At 45.3% G+C, this 6,100-nt stretch overlaps 1 non-coding gene across 1 annotated transcript; it reads right to left on the minus strand.

The window, feature by feature from the left end:
• Positions 1–3,899: 3,899 nt before the first annotated feature.
• LOC116268735 lies at positions 3,900–4,034 on the minus strand. The gene has a single exon (XR_004175903.1). It is a non-coding gene; the product is annotated as a small nucleolar RNA SNORA70 (small nucleolar RNA).
• Between the last annotated feature and the right edge of the window lie 2,066 nt (positions 4,035–6,100).

Consider the following 6,100-nt stretch of genomic DNA (forward strand, 5'->3'; position numbering starts at 1 on the left):
AGAGGTTGTAGTGAGCCAAGATAGTGCCATTGCACTCTAGGTGCAGTGTGACAGGTGACAGTGTGAGACTCCTCCTCAAAAAAAAAAAAAAGAAAAGAAAGAAAAGATGATTGGTGCATGCCTGTTGCTATAGGGGAAGTAGGAGGATCCCTTGAGTTCAGGAGTTCAAGCAGTGCGGTCTGATGGTACCAGTATTGAATAGTCACTGCAGTCTAGCCTGGGCAACATAGCAAGACCCTGTCTCCAAAAAAAGAGAAAAATGGTGAGCATTGGGTCTGATAGGGTTATAAGCCTTTTCTTTAGAAGGAAATAAAGACTTGCTTTTTAGGCTGGATCCAGAGGAATCCTAAATGTCAACTCTATATTTAATATAAGAACTTAACATAGGCCAAGCGAGGTGACTCACGCCTGTAATCCCAACATTTTGGGAGGCTGAAGTGAGTGGATATCTTGAGACCAGCCTGGCCAACATGGCAAAACCCTGTCTCTACTAAAAATACAAAAATGAGCTGGACGTCACGGCATGTGCCTGTAATTCCAGTTACGGGGGAGGCTGAGGCAGGAGAATCTCTTAAACCCAGGAGGTGGAGGTTGCAGTGAGCTGAGATTGCACCACTGCACTCCGGCCTTGGGGACATAGCCAGACTCAGTCTCAAAACAAAACAAAAGAAAAGAAAACCTAGAAAGGAACCATGGGCTATCACCTGAAGCTTAAATGAGGTGGTTTGATGATGTTGGGGGTATAGAAAATCATGCCTCAAAATATGGCACCTGAGCACCCTGAGGGCTTATTGAAAGCTGAGCGGCCTCAGAAATAAGCCTCAGAATGAAGGTCCCTCTAATCTCGTCTTGTGCCTCCCCAAACCCCAAGGGCAGGGACTATTTCTCGAATGTCCTTATCTGACCAAGGAAGCTTACCAAAGGAAAGCTAAATGCTTTCTATGCCCTCCCTGGAATCTCATTATCTCAGAAAAAGAGACTGACGAATGTGACCACACCTGACAGACTTTTTCCCAAGATAAAGTCTGACTCTCAGGCCCATTCAGATTCCAAAGAGAATCACTTACAAGTTCATTTCGGTCTCTGAGGTCCATTCATTCTCCCTAATCATCACTTACTGCCTCTCAAAAGAGAGAACTTAAAACTGGGCAACAGAGTGAGACTCTGTCTCAAAAAAAAGAACTTCAGTGTATAAAGTGTGCAGGAGTTTCCCAAAAAGTGTCTTCTCTGAAGCACAAGTTTCAAAAGAAAAGTTATATAATTATATTCTATGCTATACATATGATACAATAATTACATACACATCCTACAGTATATTCATTGGACACATATATATATAAACAAAGATCAAGGATCATGCAACTGTATGCAAATGAGCTAAGGTGGAATACTTTCCCTTCCACATAACTGTTTTTAAGAAGCATTAACTCTGAATGCCAATATTTCCTTCTAACTCAAAAAGAAGGGCATAATTTAAAAAATATTCAGTAGAAAATGCACAAAACTTCACCATGAAAGCATCGTCGTCATACTGGCTTTTCTTCAATGCCTTCTCATCAGACCCTCCTTTCCTAGGCCCTAAAAGGACATCCACACCCGTGACTCCAGTGCCTGGCTTTCTTGGGAGGTTTCCTCCCCCGACCCTGGTGAAGCCTGATCTTGTTTTGCAGCAGTTGCCATAGGAGCAGCCCGTGTTGCAGAGCGACTCCGTCCCTAAACAAATACATGCAAATAGCTGGGAAAGCAGACTTCAGCCTTAATACTTCAGACGCCAAGGAATGGAAACAATCTGTGTAATTTAAATAGAATAAATACCAATGGCCCCGAGGGAAGTGGGTGTTTATTTTTAAACACGGTGCACCGCGACCCGGGCTTCCTGCACCACTGACTGAGCGTCCTGAGCGGGTACCTGCGTCTGTTACACGGCGGGTTTAAGAGCCTGAGCCGGCCAGAGGAGGTGGGGAAACAAAGTCGCCCTGCTCTAGGCTTCTCTTCTAGTGTCCTGGACGACTGCTCCTGCACCCAGTGAGCCACGGCCGCCGTTCGTATCCCGGGGCCGGGAGCTGCCGAAGGTGCTGGAGCTCGGACCCGCTTGCTCTGCGCCCGGCGCTCTGGCAGAACCCCGGGGCTGGGCGGACGGGTGGAGCCGGGCTCCGTGTCCGCGCTGATCGCCACCGCAGCACGCGGGATGTACCTGTCCTGCCCTTGCACCCTGGCAGGGCGCTGGAGAGCGCACGAGGTCTGCGCTTTCCAAGGACTTGAGGGCGCACGAGGGCACGCCAGGTCCGCAGCCCGCCTGGTTCCTTCCCAAGAGCCAGGACGACCGAGGGAGGACCCGCACCAGCTCCAAGACGGCTCTGCAAACTGGACAGCGAAGGAAAGCATCGCCTAACCTTGAAAACAACAAACAAAGAAACATGGATGACAGCATCATAGTCCTGACTTGGTTTTGAAATACTAGTTTTCTACATTAGTATGTTATTAGTAGCCTTTTATTATTATTGTGTTTAAACAGCGTTAACTTTGTTCTTAATTTGGGTTTTAGTTTTTGGGGGCAGCTTTAGGTTTGCAGAAAAACTGAGCAGAAAGTCCAGAGAGCTCCCATGCATCTTCTCTCTGCCCAACAGTTAGGCTGTTACCATCTTGCGTTAATGTATTACATTTGTTACAATTGACAAACCAATATGGATACATTATTATTAATTGAATCCGTCGTATACATTAAAATTCACTCTTTGTATTGTACAGTTCTATGGATTTTGATAAATGCATAAAGTCCTATATCCATCATTACAGTTTCATACAGAACTAGCTCCATTGGGCTAAAATCCCCCTGTTCTCCACCGATTCATCCTACTCTTTCACCCCTTCCCCAGCCTTTGGCAACCACTGATCTTTTTACTGTCTCCGTGGTTTTGCCTTTTCCAGAATGTCATATAGTTGGAATTGTATATCTGCAGCCATTGCTGACTGGCTTCTTTCATTGAGTAATATGGCTGTAATACCCTCCACATCTTTTCATGGCTGATAGCTCATTTCTTTTTAGCACTGAGTAATATTCTGTTATCTAAATGCACCATAGTTGCTTATCCATTCACACACTGAAGGACACCTTGCTTGCTTCCAATTTGGGGTGATTCATGACTGGTCTTTTGTGTGTATCTGTAATTAAGAGATTACAAATCACAAGTAATCTTCATACAGTATTTATTAGCCAAATATGATAAGTAATGGCTTTCTGCAGTCAAACACACTGGGACTCTGGTGTTCCTTGCATGTGGTTCTAATGCCTCCCTCCTCTGCATTCTCCCCTTGCACAGATTAGGCACACAGTGAAATATTTTTTGAAATTTAATTGTTATAAAAATGATACCCACTTTAGAACAGGTTTTCAAACATGGAATATGTCCAGTGAGAAGTAAAAACTCACTTCCACACCAGCCCTATTCTCATTCCCAAGAGGTGACTACCCTTTATCATTTGTTTTTAAGGTGGATAGGAAGTAGGATTTATTGGTGGGCATTAGGAGAGGGCAGCACAGTAGAAGCCATCATCAGTGCAGAGCCTACCATTTGTCCAGAGGATCAGGATTGGGGGTGTACTTGACCCCACAGCTATCTGAGATAAGCTGCTTCTCAGCCATCATGTCTTCAAATTCATCCACATTGAACTTGGTAAAGTCCCACTTCTTTGGGAAGTGGATATTCTGGTGGCCAGGGAACTTGAACTTGGCCCTGCATAGGGCCTCAGTCGCATGCTCCTTGTTCCGCAGTTTGGTGCGGATGGGCATGATGACTTGGCCACGGCACCCTGGGGCTTTCCAAAGGCACCTCGAATACCTATTTGGAGCCTGCACTGAGAGTAGTGCAAGGTCAGAGACATGAACATCCATCTGAAAGACCTGTCTCCAAGGTCCCTTGGAGCAACCCATACAAGAAACAGGCTGCATACACTACCAAGGAAGCTGCTGTCTGCAGCTATTGCACACTGGGCCCCCATGAGGAAAGGAACTCCATTAGCTCAATTAGCTGCAGCCCTTTATCATTTTTACATTTGTAGCCTACTATCTGTTTCTTCTTCGTATACAACCATATGTGTATATTACCTTTTATGGTAACAAAATATATATGCCAATTGGAATATGTGTAAATAATTTCTTTAAAAAGCATCTTGTATTTGTTTTTAAGAAAATGTGTTTGAAAATAAAATCTGATATGGTTTGGTCCTGTATCCCCTCCCAAATCTCATCTTGTAGCTCCCACAATCCCCATGCATTGTGGGAAGAACCCAGTGGAAGGTAATTGAATCTTGGGGGTGGGATCTTTCCCATGCTGTTCTCATGATAGTGAATAAGTCTCACGAGATCTGATAAAATAGGAGTTTACCTGCACAAGCTCTCTGGCCATCCATGTAAGATGTGACTTGCTCCTCCTTGCCTTTCACCATGATTGTGAGGCATCCCCAGTCATGTAGAACTGTGAGTTCTCCATTAAACCCCTTCCCTTTGTAAATTGCCCATTCTCGGGTATGTCTTTATCAGCAGTGTGAAAACAGACTAATACAGTAAACTAGTACCAGTAGAGTGGGGTGTTGCTGAAAAGATACTCGAAAATGTGAAAATGACTTTAGACCTGGATAACAGGCAGAGGATGGGACAGTTTAGAGGGCTCAGAAGAAGACAGGAAAATGTGGGAAAGTTTAGAACTTCCTAGAGACTTGTTGAATGGTTTTGACAAAAATGCTGATAGTGATATGAACAATAAGATCCAGGCTGAGGTGGCCTCAGATGGAGGTGAGGAACTTGTTGGGAACTGGACCAAAGGTGACTTTTGTTATGTTTTAGCAAAGAGACTTGACGGCATTTTGTCTCTGCCCTAGAGATTGTGGAACTTTGAACTTGAGAGTGATGATTTAGAGTATCTGGGGGAAGAAATTTCTAAGCAGCAAAGCATTCAAGAGGGGATTTGGGTGTTGTTAAAGGCATTCAGATTTAAAAGGGAAACACAGCATAAAAGTTGGGAAAATTCACAGCCTGACAATGCTGCAATGCTGCAATAAGAAAAGAAAATCTTATTGTCTGAGGAGAAACTCAAGCCAGCTGCAGAAATTTGCATAAGTAATGAGGAGCCGAATGTTAATGTCCAAGACAATGGGGAAAATATATCCAGAGCATGTCAGAGGTTTTCACCGCAGCCCATTCCATCACAGCCCCAGAGGCCTAGCAGAAAAAGTGGTTTCATGTGCCTGGCCTAGGGTCCCTATGCTGTGTGCAGCCTAGGGTCTTAGTGCCTTGCGTCCCAGCCACTTCAACCATGGCTGAAAGGCACCAATGTGGAGCTCAGGCTGTGGCTTCAGAGGGTGCAAGCCTCAAGCCTTGGCAGCTTCCACGTGGTGTTGAGCCTGCCAGTGCACAGAAGTCAAGAACTGAGGTTTGGGAACCTCCTCCTAGATTTCAGAGGATGTACAAAAATGCCTGGATGCCCACGTGGTGGGGCTCTCATGGAGAACCTCTGCTAGGGCAGTGCAGAAGGGAGATGTGGGGTCGGAGCCCCCACACAGAGTCCCTACTGGGGCACTGCCTAGTGGAGCTGTGAGAAGAGGGCCACCCTCTTCCAGACCCCAGGATGGTAGATCCACCGATAGCTTGTGCCATGTACCTCAAAAATCTGCAAACACTCAATGCCAGTCTGTGAAAACAGCTGGGAGGGAGGCTGTACTCTGCTAAGCCACAGACACAGAGCTGCCCAAGACCATGGGAACCCACCTCTTGCATCAGCGTGAGCTGGATGTGAGACATGGAGTCAAAGGAGGTCATTTTGGAGCTTTAAGATTTGACTGCCCCACTGGATTTTGGACTTGCATGGGGCCTGTAACCACTTTGTTTTGGCCAATTTCTCCCATTTGGAATGGTTGTATTTACTCAATTCCTGTACCTCCATTATGTCTAGGAAGTAACTAGCTTGCTTTTGATTTTACAGGCTCATAGGCAGAAGGGACTTGCCTTATCTGGATAAGACTTTGGACTGTATTTTTGAGTTAATACTGAAATGAGTTAAGACTTCATGGGACTGTTGGGAAGGCATGATTGGTTTTGAAATGT

Source organism: Papio anubis, chromosome 8 (assembly GCF_008728515.1).
Source record: "Papio anubis isolate 15944 chromosome 8, Panubis1.0, whole genome shotgun sequence".
NCBI classification, from domain to species: domain Eukaryota; kingdom Metazoa; phylum Chordata; class Mammalia; order Primates; family Cercopithecidae; genus Papio; species Papio anubis.